We start from the raw sequence: 22,153 nt of genomic DNA, 5'->3' as shown, positions 1-22,153 counted from the left end.
AGCTGGGATTCCAGCCAAAGGGGGGACTTCGCTGTCCAAGGTCCTGAAAAAGAGAAGCCTTAGTGCCTCTTACTTAGTGCTTGAAACTGCAGAGCCAAGAGAAGGTGGGCCCACTGTCTCCAGTGCCACATTCTGTCCATCACAGAGTCATCAGGCACCAGGCTCCTGATGCCTCCCCACCTATGACTTAGAAACTACATATGACATGGGCTTTTTGGAGAAAGGACAGTTTAGTGGATGGCTTTGTCACTAAGCACGTGCCTGCTGTAGGCTTGAGCAACCTAGCAGAGGAGATGTCCGAACCATGCCATTCACCTGGTTATCTCTGCATGGGTCTTATGAATGCCAGGCAGGACTCAGATTCGTTATGTTGTTGAGGATGGCCTTGAACTTCTGATCCTCCTACCACCTACCTCCCAAGTGCTGAAATGATAGGCACACGACACCACACTCCCTTAAAATTTTATTTATGGTGTGTGTATGTGTATGCATACATGTGTGTCTCAGTGTTCATGAAGAGATCAGAGGAAATTTGTGGGAACCCATTCTCACCTACCTGTGGGTTTCAGGGACTGAACTCAGATCATCAGGCTTAGGGGCAAGAACCTTTACTTGCTGAGCCATCCCATGGCCTCCCCTTTTACTGTGGTGCTAAGGACTGATTCAGGGCTTTTGAGTGCTAGGCAAGAATTCTACTGACAGAGCCACATCTCCAGGCCTCTATACACACTGACAGGATGGAGACAGCAGTTACCAGTTGTGGCCAGGTTCTCCTTCAAGCCCGTAGCGGGATTACTGTCCTAAACTCAGCCATGCACAGGTGGGAGGGGCAGGATCAGGGAGGACAGGAGATCCCCGAGGCTCAGATACATCTCTCGGAGAGAGCTGGTCTGGAAACAGGAGGCGCATCGGGGAAGGTAGAGCTGAGGAAGCTAGAGGGTAACCCCTCCCCGTGACCCACCCCCAAGCACAGATCTGAGAAAGGCTCCTTCTTGCAGCTCACTTCTGTTTAGTCGCTGCAACACGCGCTGTGAAAGATGCTCCACTCCAGTCTTCAGCTCACAAATGGAGTCTAACTTAGTTCAGTTTCATAAAGACGGGTCCTGCTGCATAGCACACTGCTTACGGGCTGGATTTGAACTTGTTATCCGTCCATGTACTACGATGGTGGCAAGCACCATCACGTCCAGCCCTATTTGATTCACTTTAATGTCCCTTCGAAGGATGTAACCCCAGTGCCACTTACTTTGCAACCAGGTAAACGTTGTCCCCGAGCAGTGGACAAACTCTGGCAGCTGGTGAAGGACAGCAGTGAGGGTTTGAAGCTGTCTACCTGCAAGACTCTCTCCCATCCCACGGAAGTTACTCTGCCTTGGCTCTAAGGGAAGCAGGAAGCCAACTTGGGTGCTTTGGTCACTAGTGAGCGCATCTGGTGGAAAAGGGGCAGGATCTCATCCACTTCCTGGCTTCCCTGACCTGCCTGGAAGATGTTCCTGGAGGGTACAGGGTGTGTTGGCCACACTCCCAGCTGCCATTGGTTCTATGTCCTTGAGCGAAGACTGATTTGGGAGGATGCTAGGTCATTAGAGGACTTTGGCCCATGGGACAGCTTGTTCTTTGGGCCAGGAATCAGGGACACAGTTCACTCACAAATGTGTTCAGGATATCAAGTATCATCTCCCTTTGGACCCCATGGGACTCCCTGTGTGACAGCAGGGCTGCCATGGCTGGGCATGGGCCTTTGACCTTCATAAGACACCCACAAGAACCCACTAGGTGCTGAGCATGGGGGCTGTGACAGTGAACCCCAGAGAGCTGACCATACCATACTGGACTTCCTGTTGTCATATGGTGGCTTTCAGCTCACGCTCCGGTCCCTGTTACTGCTCAGTTCCAGGAACATTTCCTTCCTGTCACACACACACACACACACACACACACGACACACACACACACACACACACACACACACACACACGTACACACACACACCTTTTCATAACCGAGAAGTAGAAGCAGAAGCTGTAGGTGGGAAAAAAGTCAGTGGGAAAGAAGTCACATTTGTTGATCCATTCCTTCCTCTAAGAAATGATCATCCGAATGCAAATTAGCTCAGCCTTAGGTCACAACTGAAAAAGAAAGGGACCGGGTAGATTCATTTTCCTGGTTGGCTTTTCAAGCCCGGCGTTAATCTATTCACAGGCTCAGCCCATTGGGAGCAAACATGCTTCTTCAGGAGTTTTCTAACTGAGAACAAATGCCTCATTAAGTTAAACAGATTAACCTGAGAGCAGTATTGATGTCAGACAGCGTAATGAATGTCGTTCTAGAGAAGGCACACTAGTCCTTAGAGGGACCTGGCCCACCATCTGAGGCTCTGCAAATGTGCTGTTGCTGTATGATGGAGGTGGAATGTTTTGGCGGCAATGGCAGAGAGGGAGATGGGAAGAAGACCTTGTCTAGAGTCAAGGTCATAGTCTTTCCTGAGGTGAATACCTGGGTCAATGCCAGAGTCTTTGTTGCCAAGCGCTTGTGATGCTCTCACTGGTGGAAAAATGTGGGTTCAGCATCTGAAACAGGAAGATGGGAGGGGTGTTCAGAGCCAGGCATGGGAACTTGGGGTCCAGACCCAGGCCTCTTCATGTCCCAGGGGACAAAGTCCAGCCCAGGCCCTCCCACCATGCTGAGAACCGTTCCTGTCACTTTCACAAACACAGAGCTCATCAATACATGGAAACCCAGGCAGAGGGGTGTTTCCACCCAGGCTTTACAGGTGAGGAAACTGAAGCTTAGGGGGAGCTAAGTGGCTTGTCTGAGACCATCAGCTTATGGGGGTGGGGGAGACACGACAGACTGCCTACCCGAGTGGAGGCCCTTCATGCTCTATCCTCAGAGTCTTCAGAACTCCTCCTTAAGAACCCCTCCTTAGGACCCCCCCAAATCATCATTAATGCCTTGTGGGGAGAGCTTTGTCCATTTCCAGGAGGAAAACAAGGTACAAGACAGCCACACGCTTAGTTGTGTTAGCACTTCCGTGTGATGACAAAATACTGGAGAAAACAGCTTAAAAGGAGAAAAAGCCTATATTTGCTTAAGGTTTCAGACCATGGTGGGCCCCACTGTACTACTGGGGCGGTCCTGTAGTGAGACAGAGCATCATGGCCGCAGGAGGCGATGACAGAGTGAGGCTGCTCACCCCATCACAGTCAGAAAGCAGAGAGAGTATAAGAGCCTAGGGATGAGCTATACCTTTCATCAGCCCCCTCTTCGCCGATCTTACTTTAACTCATTCCAAGCAATGTGTCTGATCCATGAGGCCTTCCAGTCCTTTCTGATCCAGGCCCTCTCATGCTGTCCATAAGATTCACAACAGCAGCCTGTCTGTGGTCTTATGGGATAGATTACCTGGTCACAAAGGGTGACTGCTCTCTCCATTTCACCTTGTGAATTACTTCCTCAAATGAGGCCCCAGAAGATGAATTCAGTGATGAAGTTAGAGTCCCCACAGTTGGTCGCCTTTCAGAAGCCCATCGGCTGGCTGCTGAGACTTTAACAATGAGCCCCTTGTGGGGCATTTTAAGATTCAAACCGTATCAGGAGCCAGAGAGTGATTTAAGTGTGCCTCAGGACACACTGGTCGGGAGCCCTGGCTGTCACTGCTTGGTTTTACTTTCTTCCTCAGCAGGTGTGCAGGAGGCCCCAGGGCTCCCACTCTGTCCAGCTGGACTTCGCCTTGGAGGCGAGCTGACCTGGGCCAGGTGGGATGAGATGCATGCCATGCTTCTTAGGTTCAGCCCAGCAGGTGGGAGTACTCCCAGAATGCAGTCCACTCATTTCACCCAGGGCCATAGGAATTGAGATGATAGCAATAGGGTCTCTCTCTGCCTCTCTGTCTCTGTCTTTCTCTCTCTCTCTCTCTCTCTCTCTCTCTCTCTCTCTGTGCTGTGAAAGGGATTAGACTATGAGCCCCATACAGCTAGGTGAGTGCTGTCCCTTGGAGAACTCCCTCTCCAGCCCTCACACCTAGTTTGAAATGATACCAGGGCACTGGAGAGAGTCAGGGATGGAAAGGGTATAGAGAAGAGTGGGAAGGACATGAGACAAGGGCAAAGATCCCTACAAAGGGCCCAGAAGCAAATCCGGGTCCAGCGTGGAGGGAATGCCTTCTGCGATCCAGCCTTCTCTTAGGGACAGAAGCAGAGGACGATGGAAACAAGCCCAGTGTGCTAAAGGCTTGTTCAGAGTTGAAATGAGAAAATGTATGCAAATTCATATTTATAGACCCAACCAGTCACCCTGGTGTCTGCTACTCTGAGAAGTGGCACTGCAGCATGTCCTGCTTGTCAGGTGGGTAAACTGAGACTCAGGACAGCTGAGAGATCAGCTAGGGTCACCCAGCAACTAAAAGTCGGGACTCCTATCAGGACTGGATCAGGATTACCCCATTGACCACACTGTTTAGCATGGCCGCAAGCAGGCATCTGGAAACTCTTCGGACAGCCACTGTCCCACCCAGGCTCTCGAGCAGGAAGCCTGCAGTGAGTGTGAGACCTAGGACCTTGGCCTCCCTGAAGTCTAGGATGCACAAAGGCGCTTCCTGTCACCAAATGTTAGCACAAGACCCTCGGGGACCTGGCACAGCTCTGTGACAATTTCTTTGACTCAGAGGTGCTGTCCCTACCTCATGGCATAAGCCTGGCTGTTCACTCCTGGCTCTGACGCACCTGTCCTTCCATAGAGTAGGCTCTGATCATCCTGGCTGTGCATGGCGGCTGTAGCCCAAGTGCAGGCTGGGTACTTCATGTGCTGAATGGTGCAGCACTGTCTTTCAGTCTACTGCAACCATCAATCAATCAGCCAATCAGCCAATCAATTAATTCTCATATCATCTCTAAGTTCTCTGATAGCAGGTTCTGTGTTTGTTTATTTGTGGTGTAGTGTATTCCTCTGTCCTTGGAGAATGGAACAAACATACCCCAAGCATGGAAGAAACAGCTGTGGAATTATAGGATCAAATGTGGGGGGGGGTAAAGAAAGAACTGGGAGATATGAGGTACTATATGAATACCGCAAAGCTACAAGTCCAGTTTTGGAGAGAGAGACAGAAAGAGAGACAGAGACAGAAAGAGAGACAGACAGAGACAGAGACCTAAACAGAGAGAATTTGTTAGCTGCTGGTACACCAACCTCTCTATAGACCATGCTAGGAAATGGCTATGGATCTTCAAGGGTTCTTTCTTTCTTTCTTTCTTTTTGTTTGTTTGTTTGCTTTTTCACTCACTACTTAAAACCATATGTCTTTCTTTAGCTTGGGAGTCTGCAGGTGAGCCTGCAGACTGTTGGTCTGTGGTGGGTTTGCTTGACCTTGGCTGGGTCTATGCAGGATTCTGCGGTCAGCTTCTGGCTCAGCTGGAGCTGGCTGGTCGAGCATGGCTCCAGCCAGTTCCCTTCTGTTTCATGTGCACTCAGTGGACAGCAGCCAGCCCAGACATCACGGCTGAAGGTAAAGGCCCTGTGACGTCAGTTTTCATTTTCAGCTCGATACAGCCTAGAGTCATCTGGGAGGAGAATCAGTGAGAGATTGTTTATATTGGGATGGCCTGTGGGAATATCTTTTAAATCAAATATTAATTTTTAATTACGAGTATGCACGTGTGTCTGTATGTGCTCATGTTTCTGTTGCCAACAGAGACCATGAGCGAGCCTGGGACCTCCTGGAGCTGGTTACATGTGTGCTGGCTGCCCAGCCTAGGTGCTAGAAGCTGAACTCAGGTCCTTTGCACGAGCAGTGATACTCTTAACTTTTGAGCCATCTTTCCAGCCTTGGCGGGAGGGAATTATCTTAATTAAGTTGATTGAGGGGGACAGCACCATTTCCTCGGCCATTGGTCCTGGAGTGTGTGAAAATACAGACGTTAAGCCAAGCACAAGCAGTCAGGCAGACAGATGTGCGTGCGCCCACACCCAGCACTGGGTTTCAATGTGTCATGAGCAGCCGCCCTAAACTGTGTCTCTGTGACTTCCCCCAGGGGGCAGACGGGGACTTGGAATTGTGAGCTCAAATAAATCCACTCTCTTCATGAGTTTCCTTCCGTCAGGGTCTTTTATGACAGCAACTGAGGCGAGTCTAGGACAGACCCCAAGGGTCTGTGACAGTGAATGCATTCAAGGTGTTCTCAGTGATGGGCAGATATGGACAGGCAGGGGAAGAAAAGAGGAAAGATGTCTACAGATTTACGTATCCACGGATTATAAAGCAGTTTTAGACAAGAGAAGAAATGAGATTCTGTTTAAGGCTGCAAAAAGTTGTGTGAGTATGTGCGTGTGGGATGGGAGTGTGTGGTGTGTGTATGTGCGTGTGGAATGGGGTGTGTGAGATGTGTATGTGTAGGTGGGATGGGGCTGTGGGTTGGGGTGTGTGGGAGTGAGAAGGGTGTGTGGGTGGGCTGGGGGCTGTGCATAAGATAAGGGCTGTGCATGTTCATTAGGCTGAGCATAGAGCCGTCCTGGGGAGGGAATGCTGGCCCCAAACAGGCCAAGAGGCCTTTGTCCTCATTCCTTTTCCTCTCACTAGTTAATGGCAGAAACTAACTTGGCTAAAGTCTAAAATGGAAAGAAAAAAGAAGAGCAACAATGTTAACAGGGGGAGAGAAAGAGCTAAGACTCATGTATAAAGTAACAATACGTAAGAATTATATACGGTATGTTAGAGCCAGAGTGGTGGTTGTGGGAAAGGAGATGATATGAAATTACCCTCCAGGCTAAGCTTCATGAGGAGAGAGAGCCTCATCATGACCATGTGTGGGGCACGTGATGGGGCCTCGAGGTGGGAGAACACCAGAAGGGACGGCCATCGCATAAAAAGCAGCATGCCAGGGCCTTACAGGGAGAAAGAGGCTTCCCTTTAAGCCTGGAGAGGAACTTCATTTAGAGAGACAGCTTGAAGTTACAAAGAGATACAGCCACGGCGGACAGGATGACACGGTACTCTCCAGAGGGCTTGAGGGATGTCCCCCAAAGACACAGCCGGGGCTTTATTAGCTGGTGGGGGGTGTTGGCAGTTCCACACTATGGGACTTAGTCGGTATGGCTCTACACGCAGACATGGGTACGATGCAGGAACCCCAGTTGTTCAGGTAGCAGAGGACTGAGAGTTCAAAGCCTCCCTGGGCTACGGAGTGAATCTGAGGCCAATCCGGGCATTGCAGTGAGACACAACATGTCTCATAACAATATGTAAAAAGGAGCTTTGGGCTAGGACTCCACACTACTGTACATGCCTTGGGTGTGTGATGTCCTGGGTCCAGTCCTCAATCTGGTAAGAATAGAGAAATAAGGATAAATAAATAAGGCTTTGGCATTTGCTGGCTGACTTGGTGTAACTAGATTCCACAAATCCCACTTGCCCAGTTAAAAGAGTTAATGTGGCCCAAGGGAAGTTACTAGAGGTCCTTTAATGATCAAAATGTCTTGTACAAACCCTAATTTATAACTTGGGGATTATTTCCGGTGGTTCCCCCATCTCAGTCTAATTTTGCCTATTTTTAATCATGGAAAAAAATAAAGAACCTCCTCGCCCCATAGAGGACTGTTATAACCCAATGCTTTATCCACCCATTAGGGTTCCCAGCCCACACCCATTGTCGCCAGTCATGGCCTCATTCTATCATCCTGTCAGGGCAAGTGCTTGGGCTCTGCTGGTGAGCTTTGCCGAACTCTGATGAAATAGCCGTGTGGCTCTGGCCTTCACCTTCGAGGTGATGTGGCATGCCTCTTCCAGAATGCCCATGGGGATCTCAGCAGCTCCCTCACTGCTCTCCATCTTTACAGGTGGGCTCTTTATTGAGTCTACCTGTCCCCAGGAGGCACGGGCATGGCGTGTGAGTGATGCTTTGAGGACATAGCACCAACATCCCGGTCCTGTGAAAATCAAGAGCTGCTTCCAAGTTAAAGTTGGCAGACTCTCTCACGGTGCCGTGAAAGCCTGCCTCGTTACAGACATGGGCCACAGACTCTCTCACGGTGCCATGAAAGCCTGCCTCGTTACAGACGTGGGCCACCTCTCATCCTGCTGCCGGAGTCCCTAGATTACTAGCACAGTCAAAGCTGCCCCCAAAAGTCCCTGTTAGCCTTGTGCATCATTGAAATAGCAAATGGCTGACTGGGTGGGGCATGCTGGAAAGCACTGGATTTCCTGGAACAAGTGTCCAAGAGGCTCCGGGCCATGGGGACAGCACTCACACCTGTATGTCCATACTGAAGCCTTCATAAGACAGGACATCACATCTGGGTCCTAGTGGCAGTGGGGGGGGGGTGGAGGGTCCAGTGGCAAACCGTCCTCAGTCTCTTGTCAGATGCTAGGGACCTCTCCAGAGTCCTCGGCTAGCCGAGGGGCTCCTCTGAGTCACCCAGTGAACAGCCATGGTGTGATGCTGTCCTGACCGAGGGAACCCTATTCTAGTTCCCCTCTGCCTTAGCCATGTCATTCCCCGATGAGGGACAACACTGAATGAACCACACACTTGGCCAAATTTCAGGCAGCCACGGTAGAGCACCACACGCCCAGGCCAACAAATGGTCCCGTCTTTAATGTATTATATGCCACTGGGCCATTGCCTAAAAACTGTCTCCTTCAAGGTTAAAAAAAAAATCTGGGAATTAGTTGCCTCATGGGTTTTCAAAACACAGATCACAGTCACCTACGCCTCATTTGGTGTTTACTGACGTCACCACACCGGATCTTAAGGTAATGTTCCTTACCTCCTAAGGACAGAGGCACTGCTGCTGCATCCAAGATGTACACCTCCCTCAGAAAGGCCCTTCGGAGCACCGCACCGTCTCTGACAGGGGTCGGATCACCTGTGTAACGGAGAGATATAATCTCTCAAGTGATTTCTTTACAAGTTCCAGAGTCCAGAGTCTGTTCTGCGTCATGTCTTAACCTATCCATCCATGTTTCAATATCCCTCCCACCCTCCACCCAGATGAAAGGATGACACACACAACATCCAGGGTTCTGCTACAGGTGTAGGTCATTCCACAGGCCCTGGGGTCACCAAGCTCCCATGAAAACCAGAGTCAGGTGCAGCTGACCGCTGTCAGTCAACTGTTGGTCTGAATGTTGTCCTTGTTCTATTTATTTACGTAGGAAATTACTGAGTTTCAGTTTTTGATCCAGTCGTACTCTCTCATCCAGGCTGGTAGGGAACTCATTAGGGTACACATAATTATGGAACACTGCCTCTCCGCCCTCTCCACGGCAATCCTCCTGCCTCCGTCTCTCACAGATGTGAGTCACCGCACCCGGCTTTTTCATTAGTTTATAACCTACAGGCTCAAACCCTCCACTGAAGTAGTTGTTTGAACCAAACCCGAGTGGGTGTCCACTCAAAAAATTTTTTCTAAAGCTGGTGTGGTAGAAAATGCCTTTAATCCCGGCAGCTCTGAAGCAGAGGCAGGGGGATAACTCCTACTTCAGGTAACACTGCCCTGCCTCAGGAGCTCATGACATCATCCCAACTTCACCATCTGGGGTGTCTTCATCCACTCCCAACCCCCACCCCTGCCAGCCAAGCCCACAGACTGCTTCACCAGACGCGTTAACAGGACTGGGGCATTTTTGTTTTTCTTTCTTTCCTAGCAGGGGTTGGATTCCAGTTTCTCTGCTTACCATCTGCTTAGTCTGGGATTCTGGTGGATTGCTTCCTCTCTGCCCGCAAGTCCACCCCTACACTCCCACACTTAAGTGACAGTCTGTTCGAGGCGATTGCCATCTCTACCAACCGAAAGGTGGGCGAAGATGCTTGCTCCCTCTGCCAGGTGTCTGCCTTATAGCAGCGACCTCTCTTTCCACCCCCAGGGAGACGACCACCCGCCTATCCTGCTTCACCTGCTTCTCTCCCCAGGCTCTTCCCCCGGGGTCTCCTACCTCAAATCTCCAACAAGGCCTACTACAGCCATTCCTTCCCTCTCTTTGAGACAATTACCCCTAACCCTCACGTAAATGCCACAAAATCAGTAGCACCCACCCGCCCCCATCCCAGCTGCAAAGCCTGCCATCCCGGCCAGAGAAACACAGCAACATGTTTCTGTAAAACCTGTCTTCGTGCTGAGCTATTGTTAGAGACCTCCACCGTATCTAACCTATTTTCCTGGCTAATGCCGTATAAATGGAAAACCTAGGGGTGGGCTGACCTCCAAGAACTCCCTATATTTCTATTTGTGTTAGTCTTTCAAACATAATAAGTTTTCTACAGTGCCTGAGGCAATCTGTGTCCTAATCTCTAAAAGTGTCCACTGCCGTCTTCCCAAAGTTCCTTCACCTGGGGAAAACAGCAGCCCTGAAGCCAATGAGGTAGAATGTACTTTCTGTAGTGTGTGTGTGTTTGTGTGTGTGTGTGTGTGTGTGTGTATGTGTGTAAATGTATGTGTGTGTATTGTTTGTGTGTCTGTGTGTTGGTGTGTGTGTATGTGTGTCTCTGTGTGTGCATATGGGGTTTAGAGGGCAACCTTCCACCTTGTTTAAGGCAGAGTCTCTGCTGATTGCTGTTGTGTAGTCCAAGCTGGCCCAGGAACTTCCAGGGATTCCAGGATTCCAGGGATTTCTGATAGGAAATGGAGTTTCCCATCTTGTTATAGGAGGTTAGAGATTCTTGGAGTTTATGATGATGTCCTTCCCCTTGCATGAGCCTTACCACTGAGCCATCTCTCCAATATGTTTCTTACCCTTTTTTTTTTTTCCTGCAGTGCTGGGGATTGAACCTAAGACCTCATGCATGTAAGGCGAGTGCTCTGTCACTGAGCACAGTGTTTTCGATATTCTCAATGCTCCAGAATTCAGAAACTCTATCCTGGGGATACAGTTCCTTCCAGAGTTAGCCAATTCAGGACTCCCCTGTCAGCCCATCTTTGATGTATAAACAGCCAGCCTAGAGCCCAGGCTCCAATGACCTCCTTTATCTGATTCTCATGTCAAGCCAACATTTCTCTAGGCCTAACACCTCTCAGCAGGGCTGGGTATTCAATGTCCAGAGACCGCCCTTTCTCTTACCAAGGCTTACAATACCCATTTACTTACCATAGCTACCCAGTCCTCTCCATAAAATCCCCAATAAGGGCTCAGGGCCAATTCCCTCCCCCACTGCCATCTCTCAACCCACCCTAGTACTTCACATGTGGACTTGTGGGATGTACCATGCTGTTTCCTAAGGATCTATGCTTGTGCACACTTCCTACTCCATGCCAATCATTTCTATTCAATTACCACACTTAAGGCAACTATTGAGCATATTCTAAAACGACTAAGAACTGGCACACTGCTTCTGCTTTGTGGGCCAATGCAAATCACAGAGACAAGCCAGGCTTAAGAGCTGGGGAAGGAGGCCTTTTTGCCTCCCGAGAGAAAATCAGCAAAGCCCCCTTCCAGAGGGCAGGGCACAGATGCACTTCAGGAACGGCTGTGGTTGTTGTGTTAATGTGTGGTGATTCACCACTTAGATCCCTCATAAGATCTCTCAGCAAACCAGGATGGGGCAGGAGAGATTCTGCCAACTGATAAAGAGCACCACAAGATGAATGAGTGGCTACATCACACCCAAAAGCCTAGAAAAATCAGAACAAGTGGCTGGAGAGACAGTTCCCTGGCTATCACTGTTTCAGAGGGGCAGAGTTCCGTTTCCGGTACCCACATTGGGTAGCTCACAACTGCCTGTAACTTTATCTCTAGGGGACCTGTTGTCCTCTTTCGGCATTGGCAGGCACCTGAGCTCACACGCACATCACCTCCCCCCATACAAACATAACTGAAAATAAAAAGTCAGAAACAAGATAAGAATATGTTCTATTTTCCCCGCAGTGGGTTCTGAGGACAAAAATCAGGGCCTTGTACGTGTTCCACCACTGAGCTACACCCCAGCCTCTGCTGTCTCCACTTCTCTTCAACAACGTGCTTAAGACTCTAGCTTGTGCTCGAAGAAGTGAAAAATAGGGGCTCAGCAGTTGAGAGCACTGGCTGCTCTTCCAGAGGTCCCAGGATCGACTCCAGCACCCATCTGGAGGCTACGAACCATCTGTAGCTTTAGTTCCAGGAGCTCTGATGCTCTCTTCTGGACTCCACGGGTATCAGGCATGCATGCGGCACACTGACGCAGGAAAAACGTCTATGCACAGAAAATAGGTATAAATGAGACTTTTAAAAGAAAAGGTATAAACTTAGCAAATGCATCCACATTAGAAAGACATAAGCTAACCATGTAGCTTCCGGTAAAGGGATTGTCTGTGTTGAGAACCGGATGCAGTCTGTGAGTTACTAGAACTGAGGTAGCTTTGGAAGGTTGGAGATGACCAGAGGCTGTGCTGGTGTGCAGAGGTGAGCCTCCTCCATCTTTTGAGCACCCGGGGCGTGTACAGATTGGTGTCACACTCTGAACCTGGCACAGGGCCTTCCAGTTTCCCATCCTAGGGAGTCCAGGAGGCCTGCCCACTCGAATTCCACGCACAATTACTCACCCAAGTAAGTGTTTAATTAAATTCTCACAAAAGTCATGGTGTTTTACCCAAATTGCTAACTGATGGCCTTGTGTTTTTGCCTGCACCCAGCAACCCCGCTGTGGAGATCTTCATCCAAGGCTCGCCAGCCTTTGTAGACAAGTCTCCATAACCAGCCGTATTGCAATGGCTGAAACGCTCAGGGTAGAGAGACCGACCTCTTCGAAGACTGTGCCTGGTGGCTGGCGTCCAGACAAGCTCCTTGGAGAACAGGGCTGGGTCACTACAGAATGTCATCATGTGGCCACCATGGCCTCTGGTTACAGGAGACGATCTCTGACATTTACGTGGTGGGGCCAATGGGATGAGGCCTGTGGTTGCGGACCAGGAGGGGCTGAGGATTGTAGTGAATGTGGCCAGAGGCCACAAAAATCCACATCTCTGCAGACAGAATGGGGGGTGGTTTTTGTGTCCCCTGCTCCTTTAGTCACTAGGGTCTGGGCTGGCAATGTTGGGGGCTAGAGGCTTGTTTATAGAGCATCTCTAGGGAGAGCCTCAGGCTTCTGAGGGAAATGGGAGTACCTGCATCTCTTAGCTGTTCTGCTCCCCACCTGAAAGACAAAGGTGATGACCCTGCCGGCCCAGGGGACACTGGCAGCAGGTGTCTTGGAAAAGGTGCTTGTATCAGCCAGCTGTTGGTGACTTCAGCTGGGGGCCCAGAAGTTGGGGTGAGCTGGGGTGAGTGATGCTCTGATCCCATACCCTTCCAGCCTCCCTTGTTCCTATTCATTTATGAAAAGGCCTTGAGCCCACAAGGCAGCAGCAGGGTGGATAGAACACAGGTTCGATTCTGGCTATGACCAGCTGACTGTGGTGCTACCCCTGCTGGAGGGGAGAGGAAACTGGACTCTCCGTTACAGACGCTGGGAACAGGTGGGTGACAGATGGATCGGTCTGTAGTTCCATCAACCAAGAACAAGGTCTGTCTGGCAGGCCAGCGGGGAGAGGGAGGAGCAGGGTCAGCTGCAGGGTTCAGTGAGATTCCTGGTCATCAGAGTGCAGAGGAGGCCCTAATCCTATCCGTGTGTCCTCTGTGTCTGCAGCAGAGGGACTGGCTGATGGAGGAGGAGTGACAGGTGGTGGCTGGCTGGCTGGCAGCATGATCAGACTGGAGACAATCAAGACTCTGTCAGAGGGCGGGTGCCCAGGACTGGCTGGAAACCACTGGGAAGGCAGAGAGAAAGACCGGGAGGCCAGGCTGGCAAGGGAAAGGAAGCAACAACTGAGCTCAGTGTTGGGGGATACTGAGCCCAGTACTCTCTCTAAAGTGCTCCCTGAAATCTGCACTGAGTCACTTACCCTGTCTGAGTTTAATCTACACACCATTGGAACAAGGTCACTTAAAAAAACCTCTCTGTATTTGGCTTCCGCTCTAAAGCCTTCTGCCTGACACCTGCCACTTCACTGCCTGGTCCCCTTTAGAGGGAACCGGTGGCCTTCCAGCTCCAGCTGCCTTCTGCCTGTGAAAGTCAAGCCAGCAGCAGGAGCCCCAGAGCTGACTCAGCAGCCTTCTGGAGCCCTCGTTATTTTGGGTCTGGTGATGACAGGGCTGCTTGGTCCATTAGAGTCTGGCACTAATGTGCCCTTGCCCTGGGAGGTGTAATTACGGGTGGTTCCGGCAACTTTTGCTGTGGGAACAAAAGGGGCAACAGGATGTGAACCCAGCCCACGGATGAGAGGAGAGGCTGAGGCAGCAAAGTTTTGTGCTGGGCTCAGCTCAAGGCCAGAGTTATCAGCAGAGTTTTAAGGCTCTGGCTACCCCAGCAGGCCAGACTCCCCACCCGTCCCCCAGTATGCCCATGAAAGAGACAAGCAACGGAGAGAAGCAGAGAGAGTTTTAGTCAGTGTGGCCTCAGTGAGAAGAGGAAAGAGGAAGGGATTCAGTGACCCTGAGTCTGTCTTCAGGGTTGGGGGTTTAAATAGAGGGCAAGTGTGGGCCCACCAACTTGGGCCCATTATGGTCTCAGGTCAGGTCTGTCCTACAGGATGGTGTGATATATTGTGAAGTTAGCCAATGAACAGACTCGCCTTCGAGGGTAACTGTTCTCATCTTGGGAGGTGGATGAGATGTTGTGGGGAAGATTTATTCTTCCTAGATTTCAAGGCTCAGGGATGAATAGAGGGACTGCAGCTCCTACACTGACTCCCCCTGGCCATACCCTACCTCTGAAACAATATGGCTGGCTAGAGAGAGACCGCTAAATGTAACGAGGCAATCCTGGGCCATCCTGGGGACCCAGGGTTAACCACGGCTGAGCAGAGCAGGCTGAGCAGGGGAGGGAAAGTTCCAGGTGAAGATTCTGGGTGACGAACGCGACTAACGGCCTCTTCAGGGCTGAAGGCAGAGCAACAAGAACAAAAAAGTCAGGCATGAGGATAAAGAGTAAGGGAAGAAAAGATATGGAAATGAGCTATGAAAAAAATAAGATGAATAAAAAGCTCTTACGGATACCTACTATTTTGTAAGCTAATTTTAAAAAGTGTATTATAGTATATTATTTATAAATATATTATTATATATAGTTATATACAGAATATTATATTTATGATATTATAAATATAGAATTGATATAATTATAATATAATAGACATATAATATAGATAATATATATCATGTATCATATATCAGTTTCAGATGTATATAATATCTCTAAACCAGTTATTGGCCAGCAAAGCCCCAGGAGCCCCCAAACTACAGCACAGGCTACTGCCACGGTTTTTGTTTGACCACTGTAACTATATGGTAAGATCCTATTGTGAAGGTACAATATACTCTGGCTCTAGGACATAGAGAAATTAAGCTGGAGCTGACCTGAAAACTTTGCTTTTGCTAGCCAGCTAGCCTAGAGCTGGAAGGTTCTATACAGGCTTGCTGGAGAAAAAAAAAAAAAAAGCCATCAGGGCATACTACAGTATCAATCTGCCGGGCAAGATGTGCCCACTTGTGCTGTAGCGGCAGGAATGTTATGCAAACAACCAACTGCTTTTGAGATTAGACTTGAGACCCGCTCCACTGGCAGTACTTCATCCCCGATACTGCAAACCTGGTCAGAAGTCCAAGGCTCAGAAGGTCATAGGCTCCAGAGGGGAAACAATTACTGTTGCTTTGCTAAATGACATGTTGCCAAATTGCCTTATAAAAATTCATGCTTATTCTTACAGATCAGTGATGCCCTCAGTCTTGGTCAGAGAAGCTTCTTTTTGCAGTGGGTAGGAGTTAATGCAGAGACTCACGACTGGTCACAACAATTATATTGTAATTACATCAATTATATAATTATAAGTGGTAGCCGTGTACTGAACCCCTAGGCCCTAGTGTTCAGGGAATATATGGATGAGGTATTGGGAATAATGTAAGAGCTGATGTGTGTGTGTGTGCGCGCGCATGCGTGTGGATGCTGTGAAACACCATCTTCTGGATATGAGATGCCGAAGGAAGGAAGAAAGGTAGGAACAGGGAGGAGGAGGGGATGCTTGAGGGTTCCTGAGGGGAGTAGGAGGGAGAAGGTGGGGGCGTGGATATGATTCAGATACATTGTTTGCAGGTGCGAAATTCTCAAAAGATTACATGAAAGGCATTTTATTTTATTTTGTTTAAAGAAGAAAAACAAGCACTTGAAATGAAATCAAATCTAAAGTTCCTGACTGCGATCTTTTTATCTCCCCGGTCAGTCAGTGAGATCGGAGCTGCTGCCGCTCTCTGCAGTCCTGGACTACCAGGCTGGAAGGACCTTCACAGGCACAGGGTCCAATGCCTTCCTAATTACAGACAAGGCCACAGAGACTCAGGGGGTTAAGAAACTATCTCCTGGTCACAAAGCTCATTACTGGAAGACTCGAGTCTCCCCAAAGCCCATCCCAGCAGGTGCCTGTCCACTCAGCGCCTTTGCAGACTTAGAAAGACATCAGGAGCCCCTCTCTGTTGCTGGACTCAGGTGGGACAGCCTGCGTGACCAGAGTCCACCATGAGTCGCCTGGTCCCCTCCCTGGGCCTTTCCACAGACTCCCTGTGTGGCCAGAAGCTGTCTCGGAAACTGTGTCTAGCAGAGCTGGGAGGGTCTCCGGGAGGGAGATGCCTCCGGGAGGGTCCCACGGCTCTTTGCTCTTCATATTACTGATTGTGTAGGTGGCCCAACTTCTGCCTCCTCTATCCATGCAGCTTCCTCCTGGTCTGTGAGGTCAGGGAAGAAACCTTGAGAGTATGAAGATGGAGCCATGCATTGTATAGCGAGCGAGAGAGCAAGGCCCAGCAGGGACCCTCCATGGCAGGCACACAGCAGGGTAGGGGGCTGCTGACTCCTATTCTAAGCTCTCCCACCACACCATGGGTTTTGCTAACTGCAGAGCCCTGAGTGGCCATCCTGTGGCTCTGGCTGGGACTATCAACATCCTGAAATCCAACGCTCACATAGTAAAAACCCCTCCCTTGAATGGCGTTGTCCTGTCGAGGGTGAATTTACTCTCCTACTTGAACAGGAGGCATGGGAGCACTGTCAGAGAGTGGTTGGTACTCCTCCAAGGCCATGCTGCAGGATCAGCCCTCAGCCTCCCTGTACCCAGGACGGAGGCTTTCATTTCAAGGGGTTGGCATCACCTCCTCCTCCTTTGATCTCTCTATACCCTCAGTGTGTGTGGATCATTCTGAGGTCCCACAGCCACTTCTGCACTGAGCTTCCCGTCCCAGGTCACTACGAGCTGTAGCTCATCCATTGTCCAGTCCAGCGGGTTCCAGCCTAACTGGGCCTTTCCAGTATGGCCTGCTCCTGCTTCTTTGGCTGGAGGCATAGGGTTGGGCTATCTAGTTCTCTCACATCTCATTCACACCATGTCATGGGACTGCCTGCAAAAAAAGGGGGGGGTCAAGGGACATAACATTTTAAAACAAGTGCATAAAAGTGTTATCCACAGCAAAATGGGGGTTCGTTGGTTATAAAACAGGGAGGTAACTGACAGCAAGTAGCCACCAGCCTTGGTCCCAGCATTCCCAGTCTTGTTTTCATGTTTCCATTGTGTCCTCAGATCTGCACAAGGACACATTTCCTGTCGTGACCACGAAGTGACAGGATGAGCACTTGCCCAGGACTCTAGAGCATACATACCTCACCTCACCAGCGCCTGAATTCGGGGGGCCCCACGCAGGAGGTCCTCACATATGTCCTCCCTTCCCCTCTGTGTGCCTTTCTCCTCCTTGTCCCCTGTCTGCCTCTCCAGTGCCCAGTCCAGTGGGCGAACACATCCCTGCAACACCATCAGGAGAGAGGGCAGGATCACCATGTTTCTGACGGGCCTGCTTTATTCAAGTCTCCTGTCTGAAGTCCACAGCCCAGCCAGCCCTACTCCAGCTTCTCTTTCCTCTCTGGCCTCTTGCTTATGGCATGGTTCATTAGGGTAACCTTGGTGGAGGATACTCTATCCACATGCAAAATGTGAGGACCAACTGCCCCAGCTTGTAACCGTCGATTATTCAGAAATACTCAAGAGTATCAAATTCCCTAGGGGTCTTCGGCTGGTGTTACTAGCAATGTGAAACCTGGCCCCGTCTACACATCCATTTAGATTTAGGCAACATTTAGATTACTTGGCTAAATGTTGGCACATCCGAACTATCTCATACTAAACAGCCATTAAAAACAATTGTGTTTCGCCTCTAGGCTCAGACTTGGGAGAATGCCCATTCTGTGTTCTTGAATAATGGAATCTGCTCTTGGGCAGATATGAACAGCACAATGAAGATGCCCATGATACGGTTTGTGCACAGATAAATCCTGGGAAGATGGACATTTGTACTGGGAGATGCTCAGGGGTATTTCTCAAGGGCTGAGATGCTCTGCCCACATGGATTCCCCCAGGGCCTTGTCCAAGGATCCTGTCCATTCTTGTCTGGTGGCCAATGTTCCCTTCTCTCTGAATTGTTCCTATTAGTATCCAAACACACCATTAATTCTCTAATCCAAGAAAATCCGTATCAACATATGGATTCGCAGGCTCCCTTGCAAAAAGGGAAGCAATACTCCCCTGGCTTCCTTTGCCAACAAAACAAAAGCACCATCATAAGGCCACCTCTAATCTCTCTCTTCTTACTTTGTTTTCACTCCCTCCCACTTATGCCCCACCACCGTCCGCAAGGTCACCAACAACCTTGGCATTTGGTCAACATTTAGTGACATGTAGCCTACTGGCACTTGGCATAGTTTCTCATCCCTCCTGTCTGAGGTCTCTTCCCTCCTAGCCACCTAGACCTTCTAGTGTCCTGCTCTCCCCCAGGCCTCCCTCCTGCTCCTTCCGTCTGGCTCCTCCATCTGCAGACCTGCTAGCCTTGGTTCCTCAGGAACCAAGACTTCCCCAGGCCCACGGCTTCTCTTCTTTTACATGTTTGTGACTCTCAAATTTACATCTCAAGTTTGGCCTGTGATTCAAGCTACTGTGAATGTTGAGGGAGGAAGATGGGGTGATTTAGGGTGAACTCATGTCAGAAAGGGAGGTTGGAGGAGAGGGAGAGAGGGAGAAAGGAGAAAAGAAATGAGGGAGGTAAGGATGAAAGGAAGAAAGGAAAGAAAAACGGCTAGAGCTGTGGACGTAAGTCAGTGACAGAGCGCTGGTTTAGGATGTAGGATGCTTTTAAGCTTAATAACCAGTATTAGGGGGAAAAAAACAAAGCACGAAATAAAATAAACGAAAGACAAAATTGCATCTCAATCCGACCCCTCCCTGATTTCAACTAACAACTGTTACTTTCCCTCCCTCTCTTCCTCCCTCCTTCCTTCCCTTCCTTCTTCCTTCCTTCCCTCCCCCTCTCCTTCCTTCCCTCCCTTGCTCTCCTTTCCTTTCTCTCAGCAATTGTCTCTTTTACTCTCTCCCTTTCCTTTCCTTTTTCCTCTCTACCCAAATCATATCTGGCCCTTATAAACACTGATGCTTAGGGATGTGTGTGAAACAGCCCTGCAAATAAGAACTATTTGTGATGAAAAATAAAAACAAAAACAAAAACCAGAGAGAGCCTGCAGCCTATTCCCTGAAATGCGGTGCTCTCCAGGGCCTGGGCAGTTGATTTTGATTTATAAGCACGTTTCTTTTATGCTCCAATGCAACTCTTCAAAACAGCCTTCGTTTTCTTTCCGAGCTCTGCACAATCCCACGAGCATTTTCCAAGTTACTCTAAGAAGCCGTGCACAGTGCTGTGGGGACAAACATGGATAAGAGGCGTGTTCAGGAGGTAAGAAACCACCAGCTCTCCCACACAGCCAGCCTTCCACAGCTTAGCTGGAGAGCTATGCCTTGGGCAGTAGAGGAGCAGCTATGCCTCCTGAGGAGATCCGACCAGAGCTCTGAAGGAGGGCTCCTCTTGTCACTTTGAGGAGCTACAGACTGTGACTGTAAATACGGGGTGCTGAGAGGTGGGAGTGGCCCAGCCATTCTATCCCCTTCTCCTACCGCTGGAAATATTCCATAGAATTTGTGGGCACTGTTGAGTAACACATGGATATGTTGGCCCTTAAAAAATATGGTCCTTAAAAATAACATGAATGAAAACAAGTTAGAGTGCTCTCAGAGGCTGCAGTTGAGGAGAGCGTAAATGCCATTTTACAGTTTCCAGCAGGCGACCACACCACCCCAACATCACAGCAGCATTGAAGGCCCAATAAAGGAACATTATCTTCTCTTAGCCAGAAGAATGAAACTTACCTGGGGATGGAGATCTAGCATTCTTGTTGGGCTCACAGCTGGCCAACAGCCCACACGCCTCAGGAAGGCCCTGTTAAAGAGTAGAGAGAAGTGATCATCCCTTTAGTGAGATAATGTACTTTTCTCCCAGGCATCTGTCCTTGGAGAATTTGTTTCTGGAGCCATGGTGTGTAGCTGTGTTAAGCATGCCTATGTTTCTCAGCCCTTGTTTAGAAAACCATAGCATTTCCTTTTCCTCTTTCTGTCTCTTTCCTAATCATGTTTTCCCAGACACACAGGGCTTCCTTAATCTTTTCTCTGAAGCTCCCATCTCTTTCCATGTGGCTGGGTGGTGGCTGTGTATCCATCATGTGGCTGACTTCCGCTGTGGAAACATCCTGGCTTAACTCAAACAGCATGCCTTTCTCTCTTCCTCTTCTCCATCTTCCTCCAAGAAGCTAACTAGATGATGTCTTGTGTTTTGTCTTTAAAACCCTAGTTAATTTGTCCTGGAGCTTTCTTCTGAGCCCATTCTTAAATTCTTTTATTAACAAGATATTTAATAACTTTAATAACCCTAAAGAGAGAGGACCCCAATTTTCCTTGTAACACTTATTTCCCCCAAGGTCATTCTACCTAATTAATTAACTAATTAATATTTTGAGATAGGGTCTCGTGTACTCCAGGCTGGCCCTCAACTCACCATGAAGCAAAGGTCAGAACCTTTAAGTTTTATATCTCCTGGCTCCACCTCATATTTCAGGATTACAGATGTGTGTCACTTTTACTGGTTTTTGTGTGGCGCTGGGCTTGAACCCAGGGCTTTGTGCATGCTGGACAAGTACTCTACCAACAGAGCTATTTCCCCAGCCCTGGCCTCCCTGTTTTGGAAGCTGCTTCTGTGTCTGGTGTGGAGTCCTTGGGGGCAGAGCTGCAGTGTGACAGCTTCTGGGTTCTTTAATTTCCTGAACACAGCAAAGCTTGGTAGGGACTTAGGGACAGCTGGCTATGGCAGAAGGAACTGCATGCATGAAGGCTAGGGGTGATACAGAGCACAGCACAGTCAAGTAAGGGAAGATAGGCCACTGTGGTTAGAGAAGACCTAGAAGGTTCTGGGCTGGGCACTGTGAGTTTCAGATGCTAGGAATTCTGTTTCCAGCACAAAGAAAGTGAGATGCTGTTATCAGGGACAGCATGATTAGCGCCAGCTCTCTTACCATCGTGACAGCTGGGAAACAGAAATGTGCCAGAGGGGGTAGGCAGAGAGACTACAGGGACCCTGTTCTGATGCCACAGGAGATAGCCGAGTACAGAAAGGAACAGGAAGGTTTAGAGACATTTAGGGAGTGCTGTTGGCATGCTTTGTCACAAGGCTGAGAGTTCTGGGTAAATGGGAGAGAAGTGTCAAGGTGAAGATAGCTCATTTCCAGTTCGGGTCACTGAATGAGCGGCAGCAGAGCCACCTAAGGACACAGTGCCGACACAGGAGCAGGTGTGAGGGTAAAGCAGGGTGCTACGTCCTGGGCTGGGTGAGTCTGACATGCCTTTCAGACACGCAGCTGTGTGTGATCAGGAAGCCTGGCTGTTTATCATCTCTGTGGTCTCATCTGTTCCACAATGTCTTGAAAGCGGCTCATGAGAATAGACCTTTCACACAGGCTTCTTCCTCTTAGCAATGATGTTAGGTTTCAAGCTGGGACAAATGGTGGAGGGGCCTATTTAGCATATCAAAGTGGACCTAGCCCTGAGGTTCTCCCTGTATCCTTCAGGCCCTCCCTGTTTCAGGGCCCTTCTGGCTGGCATCTGCCACCCCACGCTAACCTTCTCCAGCCCAGAGGGCTGGGCTGCTCTTCCCGATAGAAGCCAACCCTTTTTTTTAACCGCCTTCTTTGAGCTTTGGGCCTCCTGGCTGCTGCTCCTGGTTCCCTTGCTCTCTCTTTTCCTT

This window comes from Psammomys obesus, unplaced genomic scaffold (genome assembly GCF_907164565.1).
Source record: "Psammomys obesus unplaced genomic scaffold, mPsaObe1.curated_primary_1811, whole genome shotgun sequence".
NCBI lineage: Eukaryota > Metazoa > Chordata > Mammalia > Rodentia > Muridae > Psammomys > Psammomys obesus.
This window is presented reverse-complemented; position numbering follows the sequence as displayed.